Below are 16,466 nucleotides of genomic sequence, written 5' to 3'. Positions count from 1 at the left end.
GGAGGATTCAAAAGAGGTAAGAAATCTAGAATATAATCCACTAACCAATTTCAATTACAAAATATAAACTATTCTCTTTTTATCATATTTCAACTTAGATTTATTAAGCATAGATTATCAAACCATTTAAGGAAAGTGTAACCTATCAAATTATCATCTAAGTTAAAATTACTATTCATGATAAGAACAACAACATGATAATAATCCTAGAATTCATAAGTATAACCTATCAAGCCATTTAAGAAAAGCATAGATTATCAAATTCTTCTTCTACCGATTAGTTCTCTAGTTGATTATCCTAAACATGAACATTTTAAGTGCAAGAGAATAATTCATACAATATAAAGGAAATTAGACTAGTTTCATACAATTCTAAGATTCTTACAAGAATTAAATACACATCTTAAGAAATAAAAGCAAGAAGAAATGGAACTAATTACAAAAATAAAAAGAAAAGAAAAATCTAAACTATGAACAAGAATTAAATCTAACTACAAAGAAAATAAAAATCTACACTACAAAATATATTACAAAAATTAAATGCAAGAAAATAAATCTATTCTACAAATTAAAGTACAAAAGGAAATAAAAAGATAAGAAAATAAATCTACACTACAAGCATGAATTTAAGTCTAACTAATAAGCAATAATAAAGAAATTACTAAAAAAAAAAATAAAAGAAAAAAGAAATGCAAACCTTCAAATTTCTCTTCATCTCCATCCTCATCATTAAACAAAGAGGAGAAAGAATAAATTTAAAGAGAAAAAATTATTATTATTAATTGCAACTAAAGTTTTATTTTTTGGAAGGCCTTCTCAATTAAGAGTAGCTCTCTTCTCTAAAAGGAGTTTACAAAATTTTCACACCATTAACCTCTCACTCTCTATCCCTATTTATAGTAATCTTCAATGAATATGAGCCATTAGATTTGTCTTGAGCCCCAAGTAACAATCTTCACCCTTGAATTTGTTAGTGAAGAGTTTGCTTTTTGTTCTTCTCTAGCCCATATGATTTGAATTTCGAATTTAATTTTCTGCAGCCCATCAATTGATCAAGTTTAGCCCATTCACATGAAAATCCAAATTGATTTTCAGAACTAAACCCCAACACTGCAGCAGCTTGTCCAGCCCATACAAATTTTCTAGAATTTCATGTGGACTTGAAGATCCAAATCCGGCCCATAGCAACCAGCAGTTCAAATTGAAACAAAGTCCGGTTTTTATAGCAAATCCATTTGAGAATTTCAAATTAAATCAAATTTGGCCCATTCAAAATCCAGCCCATGTCTTCATGTGATTTTCCAAAAGAAATTGCAAAGGATGTCTAGCCCATGTCCACATTAATTCTCACAATTAATTCTGCAGCCCACCGGTCCATGTGATTCAATTCTTTGCATACAAGCCTAATTCATTCCAACTATTTGCATCCAAGTCCACATTTGATTTTTGAAATTCCAAGCCTCTACAACCAAGTCCAGCAGTCCAGTTCTATTGGCCTTTTGCTTCAATGTGCTTCTAAAATGCTACAAAAATAGGGAAGAGAGATTTTGAGAGGTTTTTACATTTAATAATATTTATTTATATTTCCATTCATTTATGTGCAAACTAATCTAACAACAATTATTAATGGTATATTTATTCATATAAAATAGATAATGAAGGTATAAAATTGTAATAAAATATGATTATCATATCTGCTGCTCTGGCGAAAGTCTGAAGCATTGCTATCCTTTGCTGCTATTCCCCAGTGATGGACTATGTTGAATATATTTAACCTCTGGTTTGGTACTGAGTCAATGTTACAAAAAATTTCACATATTCCTTTTTATTCATAAGCTGCACATGAATCTAGTATGCCATGCACTATGCCGTTCTCAGTATCATTTATCTTTCTTATTCTTATAGAGCCAAGCCTCCTGCTCTGCGACTCTGTCAACAGTTAGTTGAGGTGATGATGTAATCATTAGTATTACCTCTTCAATAGGCACAATTGTACAACAGGTAGTGGATCTAGAAAGTGGTACTGCTGGTGGAAACGAATACGCCTCTCGCTCCTTGAGTGCTCCAAAATCTTGCTGCAAACGGTACTATAGAGTCGATCAGATACTATAGAGCTTGCTACAGCTCAGGCTCTGATTGCCCAGTTCTTAGGTACGAGTTTTACCTCCACCACATGCTCGTCCTGACGTTTATAATATCGAGAGGAGAGCTTATAAGTCACAGTAAAAGAAGTCGCAAATATATATACATAACATAACATATCACATAGTATTAACACAAATACTTTTCAATCAAAATAAGGTAGTCATAATAAAAAAATATTCGTAATTTTTTTGAATATACGTACATAACATCCTCACTCATTCTAGGAATTCTTAGCGGACTCAATATATGAATATGAATCCTAGGAAACTCTATCCTAGCTCCATAATATGATACATGAATGATCCTAAGGATGTTGGAACTAGAGCTCTAATACCAACTATGACGCCCCAGGATTCACACAAGGCTGCAGTCAATGTGAAACCCGGATTGTCAAACCTACCAAGCACCAAACACCATACTACGACATGTTTCACCATCACAATCACTATCTCTCTAGTAAAATCAACAAATAGGTGAAGGTACAAAACAGGCAAATAATAGAAGTAGTACAAAATATATTATGCACAAAAGAAGTATATCAATAAATGAGCCCAACTGAAATACAATGAAAATATCTCTGAGTCTGAAATAAATCTCAACACAATGAGTCAAATAAAATTTCACTAAGACACTCAGCCTCAACAAAATGAATACAACTCTAAAGTCTTAACAATGAACATAACTACATAGTAGAGCTTTAGCTGCTAAGACTGTGCGATGGCGACTATGCTAGAACTCTGCTATCCCGCGGCTCTCCGAAACTCTGATTTACTTGAAAGAGACAATTTGAACAAAAAAAAAACAACAACAAGAGCCAAGATCACCTCCATCCTCCCTAGGGAAAGGTTGCTAGATAAAGTGGAGGCTCTACCTATTAAGCAAAGTCTACCTAGATCATTTTCCCTGTATTTAGTGAAGTTAATGTTTAGACACCTACAAGACGAGACGTAGTACATCGAGCGAAATAATCTAAACAAGGAAAACCTCACATATATACCATATGTCTCAAATTGTAGACACCTAAATATTAACACCATACTAGAGACAAACAATCTAATGAAATCAATAATTAGAAACCCAAAACATGAGACTAGTACGTCGAGCAAAATAATCCAAATAAGGAAACCCTCATGTATATAGCATATGTCTCAAATTGTGAATCTCTAAATATTAACTCCAAAACTAAGAATAAAATAATACAAGAAAGATGATACAGGAAATGCTATATCATACATCTCCAATATCCTATCACCTCGTCATACTACCCTTAGTGGGTAAAACCGATATCGATATACTATCTCGTATAACTTAGTTGTGAAATACCTTCACAATGGATCATATCGATGATGTCAATATTCACCTACACTTAGGTTATTTATCAAATCGTCCTTCTATGGAATTCTTCAACCCATCGCACCCTCGTGCGGACCGGTAAATAGATATGTCAAATCTTTCCACTCCCCTACAGACCAATAACTAGATATATAAGTTTATCGCATTCTCGTGCAGACCGATAACTAAGTATGTCAATTTATCACACTCCCGTACGGACCGGTAACTAAGTATAAGAACTCATCGCATAACTATGTGGACCGATAGTTAGATATATCAACCTCTACACATCTTCGTGTGGACCAGTAGATAGGTATATCAACCTCTGCGCATCTTCGTGCGGACCAATAGATAGGTATATCAACCTCTACGTATTTTCATGCGGACCGATAAAGGAGTGTAGTCCATCTGAGGTCTCATTACAGGAACCAACTAAAGCACTCAGAGTGTAGCCCATCTATGGTCTCATTGCGGGACCTGACTAACTCTACCCAACCGTTTATAATTATAATGTATATACTATAATAGCTGTTACTCTTAAACTATTTGAAAACCCCAAATGATGTGGTCATACGTACTCGAACCCCGTACATGTACTCCTCGAGCTACGCATGAATTATTAGCTCAACGTATGACAAAAGTATGTTAACACAACATAATCTAAGTGTATGTGCACTTATCTCGATGTGCGTGTCCATATCTGGTGTTTGCCATCATCCCAGGTGTTAAGCAACTCTTAAACATGGTATTATAACAGTACAAGATCGGGAACTCTCTCGAAGATCAAAATAATATCGAACAAAACATGCACGGCCAAAAACAAGGGTTGGTAGTCGACCGCAGCCTTGCGTCGGTCGACCGCGAGAGGGTCCAGGTGTTGCCCAGGCTTCTGCCTGGCTCGCGGTCTTATTTGTTGTGTACTAATTCACAATCTCAGATGTGTAAACGAACAAAAATATTTTATCATAATTTCTTAGGGATACTCACATATGTATAACAACATATTCTTGATTATAAGTGTAACATCAAGTGGCTCAAATTCCGCAACACATTTCAAAACGGCGCAAACCAACACAACAAGAAAACTAAAAAAAAACAGTCAAGACTTCTCTTAGTAAAAAGAGCATATCTTTCACTAAAAAAACTATTTTTATGAATGATTTTCTATTTTTAAAACTAGATTCATACGTCTTTCAATTAGAATAAGTTTGGTTCAGTTTAGAGTTCATTTGTTATCCCAAATCTCTCGTTAAACATTATACATGTACAACGGTTTTTCTGCAGGATATGTTGTTAGTAAAATGAGTATATCTTTCTCTATAAAAATTATTTTTAAGAATACTTATATGTTTTGAAAACTAGATTTACATATCTTCCATTTGGCACTAGTTTGGTTAAAGTTGGAGTTTATTTGTTATACTAAAATCTCAGTTAAAACATATACAAGTGTAGGAGTTTTTTGCAGAATATATATCATTAGTAAATCTCTTTAATTTCTCATATAAAATTGAAATTTTAAAGAACTTTAATGATCTTGATCATAAACTATCATAAACATCAAGAAAATCATATAGATCTAATATTTGTTTAAGATCTAACAATAAAAATCTAATCTTTTTATATTAGATTAATATCTAAGCATCATATTAAACATATTACTTCATAAAACCATGTTTTAAACTATGGGTAAGGTTTGGATGCAGATGATCTTATCTTAATCTCATTTGCAGGTCTCTAAAACAAACAACAATCAATCCACAAGTGCAAACAACCCGATTCCCTTGTCACACGTCGATGATCTCGTCCTCGTGTCGGTGTTGTGCTTCACAAAGCTCTCAAAATTCATAAGAAAAAGATCTAGGGTTTTTGAGGGAAGAGGGTGGCTGATAGGGTTCAGAGATATGATAAAAAAAAGAAATTTTTATGAAAAATATATATATATATAGAGGCAAACCCGAAGCAAACCTGTTTGACCCGAACCAGGAAACTTAGTCTGACTACAAAAACTACCTTCGGTATTTTGGCTGTAACTTTCTCATCTGACCTTTAGAATGAGGTGATCTAAGATTTGTTGGAAATCTATTGAAGAGGCCTACAACTTTGGTCTTTTACCTTTTTTCTGATTCTAACTAAATCGGTACGTAAAATATAGAAACTCTTAATTGGTTATTTTTCCCAGATTTCTCTTCGTGCATGTTTTGTGCGTTTGCGCTTATATATTCACAAATATACATTGAATTAATCTCAAATCAATTCTTATCATACTCAAACATAAAAATATGTTATTTTTCATCATATAATATATTTATCATTATTTATCATAAAATATTCAAGTTTACAGGGTTTTACATCCAACTTCCCTTGGATCGCACGAAGGTACTCAAAATTCCACTTGGACACGCAAGATCACCTCCATCCTCCCTAGGGAAAGGTTGCTAGATAAAGTGGAGGCTCTACCTATTAAGCAAAGTCTACCTAGATCATTTTCCCTGTATTTAGTGAAGTTAATGTTTAGACACCTACAAGACGAGACGTAGTACATCGAGCGAAATAATCTAAACAAGGAAAACCTCACATATATACCATATGTCTCAAATTGTAGACACCTAAATATTAACACCATACTAGAGACAAACAATCTAATGAAATCAATAATTAGAAACCCAAAACATGAGACTAGTACGTCGAGCAAAATAATCCAAATAAGGAAACCCTCATGTATATAGCATATGTCTCAAATTGTGAATCTCTAAATATTAACTCCAAAACTAAGAATAAAATAATACAAGAAAGATGATACAGGAAATGCTATATCATACATCTCCAATATCCTATCACCTCGTCATACTACCCTTAGTGGGTAAAACCGATATCGATATACTATCTCGTATAACTTAGTTGTGAAATACCTTCACAATGGATCATATCGATGATGTCAATATTCACCTACACTTAGGTTATTTATCAAATCGTCCTTCTATGGAATTCTTCAACCCATCGCACCCTCGTGCGGACCGGTAAATAGATATGTCAAATCTTTCCACTCCCCTACAGACCAATAACTAGATATATAAGTTTATCGCATTCTCGTGCAGACCGATAACTAAGTATGTCAATTTATCACACTCCCGTACGGACCGGTAACTAAGTATAAGAACTCATCGCATAACTATGTGGACCGATAGTTAGATATATCAACCTCTACACATCTTCGTGTGGACCAGTAGATAGGTATATCAACCTCTGCGCATCTTCGTGCGGACCAATAGATAGGTATATCAACCTCTACGTATTTTCATGCGGACCGATAAAGGAGTGTAGTCCATCTGAGGTCTCATTACAGGAACCAACTAAAGCACTCAGAGTGTAGCCCATCTATGGTCTCATTGCGGGACCTGACTAACTCTACCCAACCGTTTATAATTATAATGTATATACTATAATAGCTGTTACTCTTAAACTATTTGAAAACCCCAAATGATGTGGTCATACGTACTCGAACCCCGTACATGTACTCCTCGAGCTACGCATGAATTATTAGCTCAACGTATGACAAAAGTATGTTAACACAACATAATCTAAGTGTATGTGCACTTATCTCGATGTGCGTGTCCATATCTGGTGTTTGCCATCATCCCAGGTGTTAAGCAACTCTTAAACATGGTATTATAACAGTACAAGATCGGGAACTCTCTCGAAGATCAAAATAATATCGAACAAAACATGCACGGCCAAAAACAAGGGTTGGTAGTCGACCGCAGCCTTGCGTCGGTCGACCGCGAGAGGGTCCAGGTGTTGCCCAGGCTTCTGCCTGGCTCGCGGTCTTATTTGTTGTGTACTAATTCACAATCTCAGATGTGTAAACGAACAAAAATATTTTATCATAATTTCTTAGGGATACTCACATATGTATAACAACATATTCTTGATTATAAGTGTAACATCAAGTGGCTCAAATTCCGCAACACATTTCAAAACGGCGCAAACCAACACAACAAGAAAACTAAAAAAAAACAGTCAAGACTTCTCTTAGTAAAAAGAGCATATCTTTCACTAAAAAAACTATTTTTATGAATGATTTTCTATTTTTAAAACTAGATTCATACGTCTTTCAATTAGAATAAGTTTGGTTCAGTTTAGAGTTCATTTGTTATCCCAAATCTCTCGTTAAACATTATACATGTACAACGGTTTTTCTGCAGGATATGTTGTTAGTAAAATGAGTATATCTTTCTCTATAAAAATTATTTTTAAGAATACTTATATGTTTTGAAAACTAGATTTACATATCTTCCATTTGGCACTAGTTTGGTTAAAGTTGGAGTTTATTTGTTATACTAAAATCTCAGTTAAAACATATACAAGTGTAGGAGTTTTTTGCAGAATATATATCATTAGTAAATCTCTTTAATTTCTCATATAAAATTGAAATTTTAAAGAACTTTAATGATCTTGATCATAAACTATCATAAACATCAAGAAAATCATATAGATCTAATATTTGTTTAAGATCTAACAATAAAAATCTAATCTTTTTATATTAGATTAATATCTAAGCATCATATTAAACATATTACTTCATAAAACCATGTTTTAAACTATGGGTAAGGTTTGGATGCAGATGATCTTATCTTAATCTCATTTGCAGGTCTCTAAAACAAACAACAATCAATCCACAAGTGCAAACAACCCGATTCCCTTGTCACACGTCGATGATCTCGTCCTCGTGTCGGTGTTGTGCTTCACAAAGCTCTCAAAATTCATAAGAAAAAGATCTAGGGTTTTTGAGGGAAGAGGGTGGCTGATAGGGTTCAGAGATATGATAAAAAAAAGAAATTTTTATGAAAAATATATATATATATAGAGGCAAACCCGAAGCAAACCTGTTTGACCCGAACCAGGAAACTTAGTCTGACTACAAAAACTACCTTCGGTATTTTGGCTGTAACTTTCTCATCTGACCTTTAGAATGAGGTGATCTAAGATTTGTTGGAAATCTATTGAAGAGGCCTACAACTTTGGTCTTTTACCTTTTTTCTGATTCTAACTAAATCGGTACGTAAAATATAGAAACTCTTAATTGGTTATTTTTCCCAGATTTCTCTTCGTGCATGTTTTGTGCGTTTGCGCTTATATATTCACAAATATACATTGAATTAATCTCAAATCAATTCTTATCATACTCAAACATAAAAATATGTTATTTTTCATCATATAATATATTTATCATTATTTATCATAAAATATTCAAGTTTACAGGGTTTTACATCCAACTTCCCTTGGATCGCACGAAGGTACTCAAAATTCCACTTGGACATCTCATATGCTTGTAGCATAGGAACTTTACTGTGTTTGCCTTCGAAGCTGGCATAATCAAAATCTACAAATAGTCTGTGGACTAGCACATCAAATATGAATATGGTAGGTTGGCCTTTGGGCTTGTAAGGGTCTACAGATTACTGCAGTAACAATCAACCAATCTCCTCAACCCTCATCTCCTCAACCCTCGATGAAGGCTGCAAGTCATGGTGGGGAGTAGAACCCACCTCCACCTACAAACTAGCATCAACATAGAGAAAAGCACCTTTGCATGGACACTTCATACGGTATAATGCATATTTTTAGCTAGATTGAGAGGAATCCAGCCAAAGCAGTATCAACGCTCAATCCATAAAATTCTTGGTGGCGATAGCTGTCGGACAGTGGAATTCAATCATGATGGTTTTGGTTCATTAGCTTATGTCCACCACCAACTAATTCCTTAGAACATTGCTAAAACTAGTACTTGGCCTAAGTCCTCCAACTGACACTACTCTCATGAATTTTCTACATATGAAAGCATATCTAATAGTGACACATTATCCCCCAGCGTACTTCATAACAAACATCATGAAGGGACTCTAAGAAGTAAAGCTTGAACATGGTGGGGATGTACTCCTCATTTGGGTGCTCTCCAAAAGGAAAACTGGAAATTGCTCGCATCTCATGAAGAGCTATCTCAAGCTCCCAGTACCCCCAAGAAGTTTTGGTAATATGTAGCGATCCCATGTTGTGTAGCTCGCACAGGAGAATAAGGCTGCAACTATCGTAAAGCCCCATCTTAGTGCATCAGGATACGGGTTACCGTTTCATCCCAAAAATTGTTTAGCATAGAGAAGACCCACCCTCGAAAATGGAAGTCATGTCTATGGTATTAACTATTGACATTGATAAACTTGTTTTTGAATGTGCCTGCTACTGACATATTCTCATTGGTGGACAACTCTTAGACAATACCTAGCTTCAAACCCTGGAGGTGGCTCGAACCTATATTCTTGTAATCCACTGATAAGAAGCTACCTACACAGCTGCTAATAGGTAAAGAGGTGTGACATCCCAAGACATCGTTCGAGCATGTGTAACTGGTCAAAAGGAATGTAGTGAAGGATAGCATAACAAGACTGCGAGATAGAATGATGCTTGGTCAACGGTGTACAACCAACAAGACTTCTCCAGAGTACCTGGCCATGTCACTTATTTCCTGAACAAATAAATAGTCTTCTAGAGAGGAGAGTGATTAGCCACAGTGAGGGTTTGAAGCTAGGTTGGGATTACTCGAGTATCTTTTTCCCTTCATTTGAGCCCAGCTAGCAATCACAGTGAGGTTCCATAAAGAATGCTACTGCAAATAGATAAAAGAATTACAATCAGTACGAAAAAATTAATTGGATCTTGGTGGGGCATCATCACGAATTTGTTAAATCTCTGTGTTGAGTGAAAGAGACAACTCAACAATGTCAAAAACTCTGCGTGAGGCTAGCTAAGTTGTCAAAAGCTCGCCTAAAGGAAAAAGATGATAACATTGCATATGTGGCAACTTCATGTGACTAAACCCAACAAAAGAAATAAAATCAATCTCGGGTTTGACCATGTCGAAAAAGAAGAAAAGAGTGAAAGTGAGTGCAAAGTGGCCGCGTTAATGATCAACTCCACGATAGCATGAAAATTAAATAATGTCTTACCCTTTCATAGAGGGCGTCCACGCAACATAGATTCACCATCAATAGCCGTAGGCTTACCAGAAGTGGCTTATTAGCCAAGTGAAGGTGGAACCTAAGTCACTCGAGTGGTCTGTGATCATCAAGGCATGCTTTCTACAATGCTCTATATCCTTTCCGATACTCAAATTCTGTCAAATTCAATTCACGTCTTTCAATGTCATGAGAATAAATTGTGACCAAGTTCTCATTAAAGTTCTATTTAATCAAGTTATAGCATGCATATTAATTCTAGCATGAGAACCCTAATCATCTAAGACTTAGACCTTGATTAAAGTTAAATCAAAATAACAAAGAGTTTTTAAAACAACATAAATAACATATCTAAACAAACTTGGGCAGCCATGAACGGAGAGGAATATTGCACAAAAACCACTAAACTTTGCCATAATTAAGCCCTTTTAAAACAAGCACATAGGTTACGGCTATACAAACACTCAACCCTCTAAATTTCCACTATTAATCCCTTTTTAAATTCTCTTTCTCAGTCTAAAGGAAGGAGAAAGTCTAGGATCCATCAAGGAGTGATCATGGGGGTAAAGAGAGGATCTTTGAGATTTACTTAGGTATATTCTCGTTTCCTTCTTATCACGATGAATATTTTGAACTCACATCTAAAAATATCAAAATTTAGTGCTAGATTGGTCATAAGTATCAATTCTTTAAAAAATGTATTTGCAAGTGGGAATGAACGTTGAACTTGTGCTTGCATGTCACTATCGAGTGCTAAAGTTTTGATCTTTTATTCTTGATTTTGAATAAAAATATGACCTTGCATGAATATCGATTCCAAGTTTTAGGAAAGATAGTCTTGGCTCTGGTTGTGCTTAGAAAAGAATTCTTGCATGAATATCAATTTCAAGGTGTTTTGCATGTATCTCAATTTTCTGATTATGATTGATTAAGGAAAATTTTGGAACTTAAAACTTAATTTATTAAGGCATCTATATCATAATTATAGTTACAATTTTGATGATGTCTAACACTTGATAGAGTTAGATAGATATGTGGTTGTTTTCTATCCTTCATATGAGTCTGCAATCCTCACTCATTTATATTATAGAGAGTATAACTCTCCCTAAAAAACTAGCATGCATGAACTTCTCTTTGATCCTAAAATTACACTTGTATAGGAACAATTTGAATTTTATTTCACTAATTTTGGATATCATTTGGTCCTTGAGCTATGCACTTGAATCTGGCAACATGATCTGCCCTTATCGTTTGTACATATCTTGCATGTTCTGAGCTATTTATATTAGTTTTGCAAATCGTTTATTGAACTAATAACTAGGCAACATGTAGGAGTTATATGACACTAGTTTCATACATTTTGTACATAATTGCTATCTATTCGTCTTAACCTACAATATGAACACTACATTTGCTATTTGTGCATATCATAATTGTTGAGTATAACCTTCTTGAGTATATCTTGTATAGCACAATATAAACTATATGTTAGGATAATAACAAAAGATCAAGTTGACTAGAATCTCATATGGTGTACATGTTTGTGTATATGGGAATAAGACTTTTGGATTCGTTCGACGATACAGAGGAACTTGGCACGAACGGTAGGTAACCTTTCGTTGCTACTTCTTAATTCTTAATTCTTTTATTAATTTCATCGCTAGGTGGTAAATGAAATTGGGTCCTGGTGGGGACATGTCCTGTATGAGGATGCACACTAGTGGGTGTAGAAAAGTGTTCAAGTTTATTGATATATCTCTTGAGTGGGGTAATTTAGAACCCTAAATTTTAGAGTTTTATTAGTTTTTATTAACACCCCTTATTTCATTTGATCGACAAATCATATTATGGGCATTGATAGCTCGTTGTTGTTATCAATTCATTTTAATTTTAAATGCCTATATTTTGTCCTTCTATTACCCTTATGATTCATACCTAGCATGTTTTTTATGGTTGCCAATTGGGCCTCAGGCCCACGCCTAGTATTTCTGCATCCATTCACAGGTCGTGAAGTTGACAACAACAAGGGGCTTACGAACCCCAATGAAGAAGATTAGCTCTTCTTGTAATCATATTAGAAGTAATTTTGAGATAAACATTTATAGTACTTTTGAGTTATTAGACATTTACCAATGTATATTGTCATTTATGATCAGACTATATGGTGTATTATTGTTCGTTTTAACTTTCTGCTATTCCTATATTCTATAGACTCTGCTTTCAAATTTGTGATTTTATCTCTTTTAATTCCACCTTTCAGTATTATTATTTGTCACAGGAGGCCATGCCTAATTTTTATGTACCTCTTCAGTTTAGCCTTCATATGATTAGGATGGGATGTTACATAAGGGTATCAGAGCACATGTTAACATCTTATAAGTCCTACATAGAGTACCAACAAAACATAGGAGTAGTTTGAGTTGGTGTTGGTCTTGAATATCGATTGTGGAAGGATTATATTTCCATGACATTCCTGTGACACCTTTATTTCTTATAGATTCCTTCAAAATCCTGCAATACTGATCTATAGCTTTTGATAAGCATGGAAGGCCCTGATTTGTCTATTTCTGAGATCATAAGCGGCATGTTGATCAGGCAGAAGTAATGCAATATTCCTTGGAAAGGTTAGTGGAGATCTTTGAATAGCGTATCATCCTAGTGGCCTAAAACAAATTCAGAAGCTCATCCTAGTGGAGATCTTTGAAGGTATGCTAAATAGTATCTGTTTTCGGGGAAAGTTGCTGTTTTCATTGCTTTTGAATCTGTTACAACTTCAAGCGTTACAACAAGAATCGATAAAAAGTCGGTCTTTTTATAAGACCTCCTCGTGCAACAAAACAAAGATTATAACTTTATCGAAAATAAACACGAGATCCCGTTTTGGTGCGGTCTCGCTTGCGTGGGTCTTTGGCCTGTGACGGGGACGTCAATATCCGTGGACCACCGGGGTAATCAGATCTGGTCCGGATAAATCGGACAGAGCTTCGTCGATCCGCGTGAGATCTAGAAACTTCTGATCCAGAAATATCGGACAGAGCTTCGTCGATCCGCGTGAGATCTAGAAGCTTAAAGCGTCAATCTCGGCTAAAGCGAGATATTAGCTCTTCTTAGTATTAACGCCAAGGGCTAATACTAAGGATCAGACGGGGAATGGGTGATGAAGACTGATGTAGACCTCTCCTCCTTGGTTGAAGCGCTCGACCACTCTTTGCTACAGCAGGGCTTCGCCAAGACTCTCCAAAAATCCAGATCCCCTCAAATGAGGCAGAGGGGTTGCTATTTATAGGCAATGGGGCACCTAGGGGGCTTAGACACCCCTGGGGTGTCTCCAGAAATCCGAGACACCCCTGGGGTGTCTCTAGAAATCCGAGACACCCCTAGGGGTGTCTCGGATTTTCCGAGACACCCGGAATTTCCGAGACACCCCTGGGGTGTCTCGGAATTTCTGAGACACCCCTGGGGGTGTTTTGGAATTCCTGAGACCCGTTGAGGTGCATTCGATTGTTTTCCCCGTAGATTCTTCGTCCGAACTCGGATTTGAGTGATTCCAGGTGCGTTGGATGCTTGACGAAGAGTTCGATCCGTTCTGGTGATTGGATTATCTATAGAGTGATTGAGGCATGGATGGTGTTGTCCTTTTTGTGAACACTGCCGGGTTCCCGATTGATCCGGGTCTTCGTTGTTCTGAAATCCTATCCGCTCACGTAGCTCGTCGATTCACTTCAGTCGTTCGTCGACGTCAATTGGACTCCTGTGGATCGGATGGTGACGTTCATCGTCGCTTTCTAACACTGAACCGTTCGTGGAGACCTATAGGCAATTTTCAATGCCTACACATGCCATTCCGACCGATGCATCATCTCGGAATCCCGACTAGCAAACTAGCCTCCACCGACACTACGATTTACGGATTCAACACTAGCGGGTCCAGACCCTTGGGGAAGATTCGAACGATGCTTTGACGAATAGCCGAGGTTCTTCCGGCGCTGCGTTTATCGTCTGGCCGTCGTCGGAGTCTCGAGTCTGCAGCTGATGAATTGAGTTTGGCTCGTGTCATTGAGTTGACTTTGAACTATCTCTACCATATTGTGCTGGCTTAGGGCTTCGGACCACCGTGTGTTGACTTTTTGTCGCAACGCGTTGACCGGCGTTGACCTAGGGTTACGCGTTGACCGGCGTTGACCGTTAGGGTTTCGGATCGTCGAACGTTGATTGGTGTGGATTTTGAATCCTCGGACGTTGACTTTGGTTGCAACGCGTTGACTGGCGTTGACTTAGGGTTACGCGTTGCCCGGCGTTGACCCTTAGGGTTTCGAATCGTCGAACGTTGACTTTTGTTGCAACGCGTTAACTGGCGTTGACCTAGGGTTACGCGTTGACCGGCGTTGACCCTTAGGGTTTTGAATCGTCGAACGTTGACTTGTGTTGCAACGCGTTGACTGGCGTTGACCTAGGGTTGCGCGTTGACCGGCGTTGACCCTAGGGTTTTGAATCGCCAAACGTTGACTAGTGGATTTTGTCGAAATACCCAACAACCGGCGAAAATAGGCAAGTTTGCATCTTGAAAAGGGTTCAGGGGGTCCAAAATAAGGTTGAAACACCCCGGGGGTGTCTCAACAAAACCGAGACACCCCTTGGGGTGTCTTGGCTAAAACCGTGGTCCCCCCTTTGTCTTTTTCCTTTTTTTGGTTTTCCCCCTCTTTGCTTTCTCTCTTGTTTAAACTTGTTTCCCCTTTTGTTTTCCCCCTTCTTTTAATTCAAAATTCAAAAGAGAAAAACCGAATTCTTCCCCCCATTTTTGGTTTTTTGTGTGTTCTTCTTCCCCAAGCTTTTATACTCCATTGATTCGCTTTCAAGAACCCATCAACCCTTCAAGAGGAGCTCGGATTTTGGGTGTATCCTATTGGCCGAAAGCTTGCTTCTCCAAGTAGGGTTCTCTCCTTCATCTTCAAGCTCAAAGAAAACCCCTTTGATTTGGTAAGTTCTTCTTCGCAATCCTCTTATTTTCTTATAAAGATTGCATCTTTATTCTTGTAGTAGGCTAGGGGTTGTGTATGCACAATGTTTTGGGGTGTTTTGTGCAAAAGAGGTAACATGGCCGAATTTTGGGGGGCTTATTTGCAAAATGGGACTGAAATTCATGGGGGCTATTATGCAAAGATGGAACTGAAATTTTGAGGTTTGGATTCATGTCTATTTGATCAAGGAAAGTGAAGGGTGCTTTATGCAAGGGTTGTTGAGGGGTTAATTTGCAAAACAACCCATAAATGTCTTAGAGGGGTTTATTTGCAAAAGGCAGCGAATTTATGGCTGAAATTCAAGGAGTTTAGATCACAAATTCATGATCAAACTTTTGATGGTGGTATGTGGAGACCAAACCAAAATTTATGGAAGGGTTTTTTATGCAAGATTGGCTAAATTCTGCAAAAGGGTTTATTTGTAAAATTTAAAAAAAATTGTGGGGTACCGGGGTGCTAGATGATCAGGTATGGACGATCATGACCCGGGTCACGCGTGTCCTTGACCTAGATTTTGGCCTTGAACACGAAGGGTATTTTGGGTATTTCACCAAAATTCACCGCGAAACATGACAATCATCGTCTTGCATGCACGAAGTTTGTAGGTTTAACTAGACTTCAATTATGGAATCCTATTTATGTGTAGGATTCTAATTAAAGTTCTTAATTTCCCTTTTAAATTTCGTGCATTCATATTTTAGATTGTACCTGACTTGCTGCTTTTCGTCGCAGGTTTCCTATGTCTCCGCGTCGATCTCGACCCCGTAGGAGTCGTTCTCATTCACAGCATAGTGAGGAAGAGGTTCCCGCGACGTCTTCCCCCGTGGCCTCATTCTTCGGGGCCTCATTCTTCGGGGGTGAGGATTTATGCAGATTTTTTTTTTCTTCTTGCACCCCTGATTGACCTCTTTGCGGGTCATGAAGGAAGAACCGATACCTCTCTTGCGGAGGGTAAGGTTTC

Source organism: Asparagus officinalis, chromosome 10, assembly GCF_001876935.1.
Source record: "Asparagus officinalis chromosome 10, Aspof.V1, whole genome shotgun sequence".
NCBI classification, from domain to species: Eukaryota; Viridiplantae; Streptophyta; class Magnoliopsida; order Asparagales; family Asparagaceae; genus Asparagus; species Asparagus officinalis.
This window is presented reverse-complemented; position numbering follows the sequence as displayed.